The following is an 11,579-nucleotide window of genomic DNA, read 5'->3' on the forward strand; positions in this document are numbered from 1 at the left end:
TGACCAACGTCCATCCCAGGAGGTGCCCCTGGACTTGGCTCTCCCAGACCGCACCCCGCACAGCCCGGAGCGTAAGATGTCCACTGTGAGCCGCCCCCTCCCTCGATGCCCTCCTGTTGGGTCTGGAACCGTCCGTCATAGCTCGGGCTACCCGAGGCAGACTCATCTGTAATCTTTTGGATGCCGGCGGCCTCCGCAATTGAGCACACGTCACGGCAAAGGCCGTTTAAACCCACAGTTAGACGGCACGGTGGCGAGGAGGCCTGACGGCTCCTTTTATGCAATTGGCGCCGAATCGCTGTTGTCGTTCTGGGAGGCTCACTTCAGCTCTGTTCTTCCTTGAACTTTATAACCTACTCTGCAGACCGCGAACACCAGTCCACGGTTCTGGAAGCGTCTCCAGGGTTTCCGACCTGCGCCCCCCTTCCTGACCTGAGCTGACGGGGTGGCTGGGGGCGGCGGGGGAAGCATGGCCCCTCTGTGAGCGTGCCGTGGATGACACACGCCTTGTCCCCATGTGAAGCCTCCGAGCCCTCTCCACCCCCGCCTGCTCCTCCAGGCTGTTTGCAGAGCAGCCAGGTCCCAAGCCTGCCGCTTGTCAGTACATCCCACATGTCAGATTTTCTCCCCAGAGGCAGCTTGGCAGCGGGTCGGTGCCTCGGGATCATGATGAAAACCACCCCGGGGCTTTCCGTGGCTCATGAAGGCGTCGGTGGCGGAGAAGTTATAGCTGCTCTATGTGTGTGTCACCTGCGGAGGCCTCTAATTAGAGCCCCGTTGACAACCCAAGAGGTTGGGGAGCTGGGGAGGCTGGGACGGGGTTCTTCTCTGGGTTCAGGCCCAGACGGCGAGCAGGGGGGAGCGGGGGTCGTCCACAGGCGTGCTGTACCCTCCTGACTCCAAACCCTCAGCTCCGCCCTCGGCCCTGACGGCTGCCCGGCCCAGGGCGGACTCCACGCGGGCTCTGACCCCTGGTCCTGCGGCACCACCCGGGCCTGGCTGGACCCCTGGCTGCTGCCGCCTTGCTCAGGGTGAGCCGCTCCCCAGGCTTCCTGAGGAGGGCCAGGTCCTTAGACACCAGTTGCACCAGGCATTCCCGGCGCCGGGACGGCAGGTACTCTGCAGAGCGTTGCTAACGGTGCGCGTCCTTACGAAGCCAGGCAGCTGCAAGCTGCACCCGCGCCCTCCGTGTGAAGGCTCAGTGTGTCCCAGCGGCCACAGGTCCTCTCGAGGTGGGGGTGGGGGGAGTCACCTGCCCCCGATGGCGTTCCCACCCCTTCTCCGTGCACGGTGCTGCCCCTCCTGACCTGTGCCAGGCCCCAGCATCCATGTCCCTGACAGGGCTCCGCTGGTGCCAGCGAGGATGGCTGGGTGGGGGGCGGGGGGCAAAGGCAGCGGACAAAGGTTGCACTGGACCTCCGGGGACCCAGCTGAGCTTCTGTTTCTCGGGGGCCCACGTGTCCATCCGGCCCTTCTGTGAGGTCCAGATGTTGGTCCCAGAGGGTCCCCGTAGGAGTCAGGGAGCCAAGAGGCCTTGGCTTGTGGGCCAGGTGTGACAGCCCGGAGGGGACAGGCAAGGCCCAGGGCGCCCAAGGCCCTTGCGTCTCTCTGGCTCCACTCTGACACGGCCCCTCCTCTTTCCGTCCTGCTACCCGCCGTCCCCCACCTCAGGGCTTCCCGGCCCTGGCACCACTGTCTTCTGGGGCCACCCGGTGCGCGGCAGATGCTGAGCCACGGCGACCCTGATCCTGACCCGCTAGATGCTTGTAGCAAGCACTCGGCAGGACTGGGCCCGCAGAGGCGTCTCCAGACATGGCCTGGCGATCCCTGGGGGCGCAGTCATGCCATTGGGCACTCCTTGCCCCAACAGTTTAGGTGTCGGATGGTGCTCTCAGGGCCCAGGCGTGTGTGACCCTTGCACAGAGTCAGGGGCGGTGCGCCCGCCTGCTGATGACAGGAGTAAGCGTGCGGCCCATCCCACGAGCCGAAGCCTGTGCTGGGCGTTAACGGGCGTAGGCCTCACGCCACCCTGTGAGCTGGGCGTCACCGTCAGCCACTTCACAGAATTTGGAACCCATGAGCCATTTTGTGTGCTCTGTGATCTTAACTGCTGAGCTCCGCCAGCCTCACCCCCCGGCGTTCTGCTTCGCCGGGTCCTGGGGGGCCCAGTAGACCCCACTGCAGGGATCGGAAGCCCAGCTCCGAGAGTCACCATCCGGGGGAAGGCGCGGGGCTCCTCATGATGTCGCGGGTGAGGTGCCCTACCCCGTCCTCCCCAGGTCCGGCCTATTCCTCCCTCTGTAGAGACGCTCGAACCTGACCCGCTTTAAATAGACCTTCCCAGCCGTGCTGCATCTCCTCGAGCAGTCGTAAAGGGGAGGGGAAACCTATTTCAGCTAATTGTAGGTTCAGCGAAAGCCGAGTTGTAGCGCGCCACCGCCGAAACCAGCTTATTATCCGTCAGAACTCCACAGACCCCGGTCGGCAGCCAGACTGCGCCGGAGCCGTTGTCACACGGCACTGATGTCCCGGTGCTGGTTTTCAGCTGCTAATTCCTTAAAGACGGAGACAATAGGCATTTAATATCGTTTGCTCAAATGAACAGTTCCCAGAGCAAATAATAATAATAAAAAAAAGTCCCCGAGAAGCCAATTAGATGCTGCAGCTTGTACCAAGCGACGGCCTTCTTAATAGACGCCCTTTTTACATGTGCAGCTGTGTCACCGAGATGAAAACCCGGACCCTCCCCCCTTTGCCACTGATATGTAAATAAATGCGGGCGATTGCATATGTAACAGTCCTCTTCCATCAACGGGGCTTAGAGACCCGGTAGGAACACTTCAGATAAAGTGGCAATTTGTGGAAGAGACTTCTCTACAGACAATGAAGGATGTTGGGGGAGGGGGGCACATCCCAGAGACCTTCTGGGGTCGAGAAACACAGAGAAACCCCAAGGAAAAGCTCATGAATGAGGAAGAAAAGACCATCCATGGGCCTGTCCTGTCAAGGACCACCGGGGCCACATCGCGGGCAGCACTCCGCAGGTGCATCAACCACCATTACGGTCGGGGGCGGGGGGGGGGCACTGGCTCCCCTTTTAGGGTCATAAGCTCCGGTAACCTTCTCTCCAGACAGAGCCTGTATGTTCAGGGTTTACACACAGATCCGGGGTCCCCGGGAGCCGTGGTCAGGACCACAGGCCGTGTGGCGTGGGCATTCTCAAGCCGCGGTAGCCATGCCCCCAGCAGAGCCTGGCAGTGTTTGGAGGCATGTGTGGCTGTCACGGCTGCGGAAAGGGGTGGCTGGCATCTCACAGGTGGAGACCATGCTGCTCGGCGTCCCACGGTGCACAGGTCAGCTCTTCGTGGGCATGACCCCGGCCCGGAAGTCCCTGGATGGAGGCCAAGATTAAGAACCTCCACTGTGGGTTGACCTGCCTACAATGGAACCCATATATGTCCCCTCCAACCACCTTGCATTTGTAGATGGAGAAACTGAGGTCCCAAATGGGGAAGGAACTTGCCCGGAACAGTGGTGGAGACAGCCCAGAGTCTGAACAATTCACCGGACCCCTGCCCCAGCTGGACCCCGGACCCTGCTGGACCCCTGCCTCTGTCCCAGCTGGACCCTTACCCTGCTGGGCCCCTGCCCCTACCCCAGCTGGACCCCAGACCCTGCTGGACCCCTGTCCCTGCCCCTGTTGAACCCCTGTCCCTGCCCCAGCTGGACCCCATCCCCTGACATAGCTAGACCCCTGCCCCAGCTGGATCTCGGCCCCCACCCCAGTTGGACCCAGGCCCCACTTCTGCTGGACCCAGGCTCCTGCTCCCCCAGCTGGACCCCTGCCCTCCCAGCTGGACCCCTGCCTCTGCTGGACCACTGCCCCTTCCTCTGCAGATGTTGCAAAGCCGGGGTGACCTGTGGAGGACGCAGCTCAGTGGTTTTACAATGTCTGCCAAAGGGCCTTTGGCTGGAGATTTGCCCGTGTGTCCTGAAATGAGGTGAGAATAAGCCAATGACCCCCTTCTGACTTGGTGGCTGCAGCAAGACCAGCCTGGAGCAGGGACTGGATCTTCTTGGGGCAACTCTGGAAGGCTCCAGTGGGTCATGAACAGAGTCCACGAGAAGGCTCCACCGGGAGGGCCCTGCATGCGGAGCCCTGGCCCGTCCAGCAGCGGGCTCACAGCCCTGCCCACAGGCGGCATCCTGGCCCCGGGCGGCCCCCACCCGGTGGCCTGCGCGGTCTGGGCCCAGGTCCTCCACCCACGTGGCCCTGGGAGTCCCCCGATGCCCTCTGCATTCCTGCTCTGGGGCCACGGTTCCCAGTAGCCTCCTTCCAGCCCAGCCGGCAGTCTCCCGAGTGCCCAGCCTCCTGTCCCCGTGCTCTACCCTGGGCCCCGATGTCCCCCACAACGAACTCTGCCGTTCCTCTGCCCCTTGGTTGGCTTCTCTCTGACAAAGGTCATTTGCACTCGTAAGAATCCCGACACAACAGGCCTGTGTGCAGAGAAACCCGAATCTACTCCCCGTGCCGGCCCCGCCGGCCGCCTGCGGTGACGGAATGGCACCTCTCCAGCCTGATTTTCTCCAATCCTAGACAAACACAGCCAAGTATTTATGTTTTTATTTCATGCCGCTCCTTTTGCTTTAATAAAAAACAAAAACAAAAAAGCACACTTTTAACCTTTTTTTTTTTTTTTTAGATTTTTTAAAATTAATTTATTTATTCATGAGACACACAGAGAGAGAGAGACACAGGCAGAGGGACTGAAGCAGGCTCCATGCAGGGAGCCCGATGCGGAACTCGATCCCGGGACTCCAGGATCATGCCCTGGGCTGAAGGCAGACGCTCCACCGCTGAGCCCCCCAGGCTGCCCTCCTTTTGCTTTTTACCTGAAATGGAATCCACGCCTGTTTCCCCGACGCTTCCCTGGTGTGGTGACCGACGGTGCCGAGGCTCCGGGTGCGGCGGCCTCATCCATCCTCGCGGTGGCGGGGGAGCCCGAGCACCTGTTCCCGCAAACCCGACTCCCCCCACCTCGTGCTCCTGGAGGGAGGGGTGGGACCCCCGGGCTCCGTCACCCTGAGCACACGCACACACAGGTGCCCTCGCACACGCCCACAGATCTCACGTGAGGCCTGGGCATCTGACTGGTGGAGCAGAGCACAGAGGGACCACCCCCACCCCCACCCCCACCCCCGCCTTCCCGTCAGAGTGACCCTGAGCAAAGGGCGAGGTCAGGGTCCCAGGAACACGGATTTTTCTCTTTCCAAAACACCCAGTCAGGCTCCATCTGTCCTCTCATGGTACAGCTCAGTCGCAGCCCCCGGAGGGGAGGCGCCGTGGGGCTCACTGCCCGGGCGAGGGGGGCCCCTTGCAAAGGTCAGACCGCCCCCCAGAGCTGTCTCCAGCCTCTCCTCCCGACGACTGACAGCCCAGGTCCCCGGGGCCCAGCACTGCCGTCACTGGCTTCCAGAGTGTCGCTGGGAGCAGAACCTGCGGCACCCACGTCCAGCGTGGCTCCATCCCGCCCGCCCACTCTCATTTTCCAGACGGTGCCCCAGGGGCTTTCGGCCTTTCCGAGCCTGCCAGAGCCTTTGGGCCTCCGCTGCCAGGGGAGGGCGAGGATGCTGAGCCCACGTGGGGAGGATGCGTCCGGCCAGCGGAGCCGCTGTTCCTTGCAGCCAGGGAAACTGAGGCACAGTGGTGGGCAGGGGTTGCCTCCTCTCCTGCCCTTGGGACCCCGAGTCCTGCTGTGTCACCCACCACCCATCTGTATCTGCCGCCTGGAGTCTGCAGCCCACCCACAGCCCACTCCCCAACCTGCAGGGTGGGGTCCAGCCGTCCGTCTGCAGCCTCCACTCTGGACACCGTCCACCCGGATGGAGAGGGCCAGACACTGGCGGGAACCTGCTGTGGTCCCCTCATGGCCAGGACTGACCCGGAACGGAGGGTCATGAGCCCTGGGAGCCAAAACATGCCTGAGGTCCCGCAGCTCGGACCTGGCCTGACCTGTGACCACAGGAGGGGCCGTGCAGGTGACCCAGGGGCTGGGACCCTCCGCCTGGGGCTTGCACAGCGGGGCGCTGCTCTGGGCCGTGCATCTGTCCCCCTGTAGGGAGAGGCAGGACGTGGGGGCCTCAAGGGGGCCTCAAGGTCCAAGCCTTTAGGCTGCAGAGGACAGAGCCCGGGCCCCCGTGCTGCCCCGAGGTCTGGGCAAGCCGTGCCCCTCACCTTTGCCTGGCTCCAGGATTTGGAGGGGGCCCTTCCAGTTGCCAGGCCCAGAGCCCCCCCACCTGGCCTCTGTGGACGCGCCGGAGAGCCAGGGGCTGGACAAGAGCTCAGCGCCAGCCGGAGGCCCAGAGGTTGTAGGAAGCTCTGCACATCCCAGTGCGGCTGGGCCGCTCACCTCGCGGCTCCCATGCACATCGGGGAGGGCCTGACGGGTCCCCCTCACCAGCCTCCCTCCTGCCAAAGGAGACGCCCCTGGGAGGGGCAAGCCTGACTTCCTGTGCCTGGGGACTGGCCCCTCTGCCTCTGCCACAGCCACTGGCGGCGGGGAGAACCCTAACTGCCCTCAGCCCAGCGGCCGGCCTGAGTCTACACAGCAGGGCCCCAGCAGCCAGGGCTGGGTGGCAGGTGGAGGCGCTCAGCCCTCTCTCCCATCCTCCCTGCTCCCCCTGCCCCTCGGCTCCTCCACCCCTTGCCCACAGGGAGGACTCTCAGGCCCGAGGCAGCCCTTACAGTCACGTGGGGCTGGGGGGTAAGTGTGCATGGGGAGGGGGAGCACCAGGGGCCCCTCCCCCGGGTCCTGAGCTTGTGCCGCTTCCCCGGGGTCCTCGTGGGCCTACCACCCGGGCTCACTGCCCGGCTCTTTCCAGCACGTCTTTCCTGGCCTCATGCGGCCCCGGGCTCCATGGGCCTCCTGTCCCCACGCCGACCTCGTCACACCATCCCTCCAGCTGGACGTGCCCCCAGACACAGGGACCAGCTGGCCTCTGCGGAGCCCGCGCCCAGGGTCAGGCTGAGGGCCCCTTGCATGAACCCTCCACCGTCGCGCCGGCCCCGGGTCAGCAGGGGAGCCGACGCTCTTGGCGGTGCAGAGGACAGGCCCGAGGTCATGCAGCTTGGGAACTGCCCAACGAAGCCGCAAAGCCAAGCCGGTTGGACCCCAAAGCTTACGAAGAGGGGCCCTGGGTTAGGGGCAGGGTTCAGAGGTCAGCAAGTAAGTGAATGAAGGAAGGGGTGGGTAGGAATGAATGAGGCTCAGAGATGCATGCAAGGAAGGAGGGGGGCACCCCAAGCTGGTTCCCGGCCTCACCATCAGCTGCCCCCTGGGGCTCCTGGGTCCCTCGATGCTCATCAGGTCAGGGCAGCCACGGAACGTGCGCCGAGGCAAGGGCGTGGGTTCTGTGTGCTGGGCCGCCGAGGGGCCTGGACCTCTCAGGCCACCCGGCACCAACCACCCCCAGCCCTCAGGCCCAGCCGGTGATGACAGCAGAGAGCATCAGAGGTGGGAGGGGCAGACAGACGTGACCCCAGCCCCCCGACCCCCCCGGGGCCCTCAGCGTCCTCACCGGTGGGTCGGCGTCCCCACGATAGAGCCCGTGCTGCGTGGAGCGCCCACAGGACCTGCGGGCTTCCGGAAAGCACGGGCCTCTTTCCCCGGAGCCTGGAGGCTGCCCTCCCGGAAGGCACCTGTGCTCCTAGCTAGGAAGCCTTGTCCCCCAGAGATTTGAATACTTAATAACATGTTGAAGAGACTGAAGTGTTGGCTGCATACCCCACATCGGGGCTACGGACGTGGGCACCAGGCCAGCCCCAAGCGCCACCCCGGGGGAGGCCGCCGCTGCCCCAGGCCAAGGGCCCAGGCTGCTCGTGGGGTTGACTCAGTCGTCTGCTGTGGTCTGGCCACGCTGGCAGGAGGGCCAGGTCATGGGCTCCCTGTGCAATGGGCCCTTTCAGCCCCCAAATCCCCCCTTCCTTAGTGTCTGCAAGTCTGTGTTCTCAATAACAAACTCACCCCTGCCCAGAGCCATACAGGAAAGATCCAGAAGGTTCTGCAGTCGGGCACCTGGTGCTGGGAGGCGGTGCTTGGCTCCGAGGTGCCACGGAGGTAGCAGTACTGCGTTTGCACACTCACTGTGCCCTGCCGCTGCTGGGGCACCGCCGGGTGCTGGCGGGGGCAGCGGGGTGCGGGGTACTTGGCTGGAGACCTGCCCAGCCTCTGGGACTCACTGCAGGTCAGGCCAATCTATCCTCCCTTTTGTGTAAAAACAGGGAAACCGACACCAGGCAACAACATGCTGGAGATCACAGAGCGAGTCAGGGACCATCTGGACACCACCCTGGACTCGGAATGCGTCCAGCCTCAGGGCAGCCTTCTGGAAGCTCCAGCCCTCGGGACCATGAGCCCCTGGGGTATCGGTCTTGTTGTGGGGGCGCTGACCCCCCAGAGGGCTCCGAGAGCCCAGGAGAGCACGCAAGAGTGTGCTGACTCCACACCCAGAGTCAGCCCCCAACCCCATGACCATGCGTTGTGTCCTGTGCCCGGCACCAGGCATGTCAGGGGGACTCACATCACAGCGTCTCCTGCTGGAGGCGGGCGGCTCTGACTCCACCGGGGGACGCACAGAAGCCAGGGATCACCTGCCTGTCAGCCATGAGGACACTGGGGCTCCGGCCCCTGTTTTAACACACATGCATATACACATGCACACACATGCCCCTAAGTGTGCATACGGATGTGCACATGAGCACGCCTATGTGCATAAGCATGCATGCACATGTGGGCACGCACATGAACACACATGCACGCGTGTGCAATCCCATATGTGCACACATGCCCATGAACACACACATGCATGTGTGCATGCCCCACATGTACATGCACATGCACACACACATGTGTACATCCCCACAGGTGCACATATGTGCTCCCCACACATGGACACGAACACACACATGCACATGAGCGTGGGCGCACAGGCACACGCCTGCACACACATTCACTCCCTCAAGTATGCTCACGTCCCCCAGGGCCCCGGGGTTCCATCCTATACCCAGGATTCCTCTGATGTTAAACCCAGGCGCACACTCGGGGCTTCTCCCCGTCGGTCCCGCACACCTGCCTCCGACGGCTCAGGCGGGAGGGACCCCCGATGAGCTCCTGTTCCCTGAGGACCTGGTACCCGAGATGCCCACTCAGCCCCGCCTTCTGGATGTGCAGCAGCACCTGCGGCAGACACCCCCCGCCACCGCCCGCCCCAGGCAGTGGGAGCACAGGTGTTTGGGCATCCATCCGGGGCGAACGGGAGGATCTTAGAAAGTTCTGGACCGGAGTCCTGGCTTCTCCGCTTCTCTCTGTGACATTTATCATCTTGGAAGCAGGGCAACAATATGCTCTCACAGGAGAAGCAGACGCCCGCCCGCCGAGAGGTGCCGTGCGCGGATCAGGGCTGGCCGTTGATGCCACCGTCCCCCGCGCACACGCCCCTGCTCACCAGGACCCCCAGACCTGTCTCCAGAAGCCTGGGGGAGCCGTCACGGCAGGTGACGGGAGGGAGCCCGGGGGGCCTGCGCCCAGCTGTCCTCCGCCAAGCGCCCCGCCTGCCGGCCGCCCATCCACACACTTGGCCACACCAGCATTTTGTAAAATGCCAGCTCTGAGTGGGGACCCTCGTGGGCTGTCGTTGCTGCCAACTGTCTGATTGTGACATGTTCCTTTCCACCAGGGCGAGCACACGGGGACTTTATCGCGTGTACATGAACCCAGAAAACACACGGCTGGGGGACGTGCAAAATGCCCACTAAGCCACGCTGCCCCTGAGAACACACGAGCTGGGGGTGCTCAGGGGCCCTCATCCCCTCCCTCCCAGGGGTCCGGCTCCGCTTCCTGTCCCGACACACCCTCTGGCCCCCCTGGAGACCCCCCCCAGGGCGGGAGCCCAGCCGCCCCCCGGAGCAGCGCCACCTCCCTGGATTCCTTCTTTCTGCCAAACCTACGCCCTGCTGGCTGTTTCCCACGAGCACAGACCTGCCCTTCCTGCCTCGCGCACCCACATAAAGTAAGGGGCACATGGTGGGGGTGGTCAGAATGGGGCCCCGGACACCCCAGCACGGCCAGGAAATGCTCGGCCTGGGGAGGGGCGGTGTGGTTGGAGCCTCAACCAGGAGCCCGTGCCACAGTTGCTGTACTTACCAGGTGAACAAGTCAAGACTCCGTCTGCCGTAAGGGACAGTAATCAAAGTAAAACCGGCTTTCCTTGCTTCCTACACGAAGGATGAAAGGCAGGGAGGGAGGGACGGAGGGACACTGTGGCTCAGACAGTGGCTGAAAAGTCAAGGATGTCCCTCCTTCAGGCACAGCTGGCTCCAGGAGCTCAGATGATGTCATCTCCCCCGTCCCTGGTTTCGTCCTCCTCCGTGTTTGCTCCACTTTCAGGATCTACGAGCGCAAGGTGCCCCAGCAGCTCCCTCCAGGCTCACTCTTCTTCAGGTTCAGATTCAACAGGAAAATAAGTAAGAGTCTCTTCCTCTTGAATGTTTGCATCCTGAGCCTACGTCCCTGGGGCAGCACACCTAACCCATCCCTGGAGCAGCAGCAGGGGTGACGTCGGGGCTGGTCTTGTCCAAAGCCACGCAGACCACCCACAGGGCCCTGGTGCGGGCAAAGGGCGGATCCCAAGCTGGGCCCTTGGCAGGAGGAAACGGGAGGAGGCCGGAGGCTGTGAGCCCAGTGGGTCTAGGCGTCAGCCCCGAGCCCAGCACACCCCGATGTCACCTACGGGCGGTGGAGTCGGAGTGGCAGGATCCGTGCTCCCGAGGCATTCAAGTCCATGTCAGGTGTCACCAGCCCAGCCGGGTGTCATGTTGAGTCTCCAACCAGAAACGCTCCCTGACGCCTCCTGACCCGATGGCCGCGTGGCCGCCCTTCTGCACCTCCTGCCCCCAGACCCACCCTGTCCTCTGCCTCTTGCAAGAGGTCCCCTGGGACGCCCCAGCCTCCGAAGCGCCAGGCTGGAGGCAGAGCCAGAGGTAGGGCTGGTCTGCGGAGGCTCCCGGATGGCGCGGCTCAGTGAGGACGGCCTGGGACGCCCAGGGCCTGGCTCGGGCAGGTCCTGGCCTCGGAGAAGATCCCGCTGCCAGGCACGGGGGCGCAGCCTGCAACCAGAGCGGCCTGCACGGCCAGCGCCGGGGCTGAGCAGGCGGGCGACAAACAGGTCCCCAGACAAGCTGCCTGGGGCTCAGAGCCACCACCATCCCAACCATGCACTGTGAGGAAACTGAGGCAGGACTCCTCTGGTTGGCCCGGCAGGGCTCTGAAACACCCAGAGCGGGTGGGGGAGGGACACATGATCCCAGGCCCTCCTCCTGGCCTGCAGGGTGCAGGCTGGCCCGGAGAGGGACCATGTGACAGCAAGGGGCAGGGGGCGTTGACTCGGGCTGGACTGAAAGACCAAAGAAGTGGGCAAACAGGGGCACTGCCCCCCCCAGGACCCACTGAGGCAGCACCTTCTCCGGAGACCAAAGTCCTTTGGAGATCCCAGGTGGGTCCCCGGGCGCGTGTCTCAGAGCG

This window comes from Canis lupus, chromosome 14 (assembly GCF_048164855.1).
Source record: "Canis lupus baileyi chromosome 14, mCanLup2.hap1, whole genome shotgun sequence".
NCBI classification, from domain to species: Eukaryota; Metazoa; Chordata; class Mammalia; order Carnivora; family Canidae; genus Canis; species Canis lupus.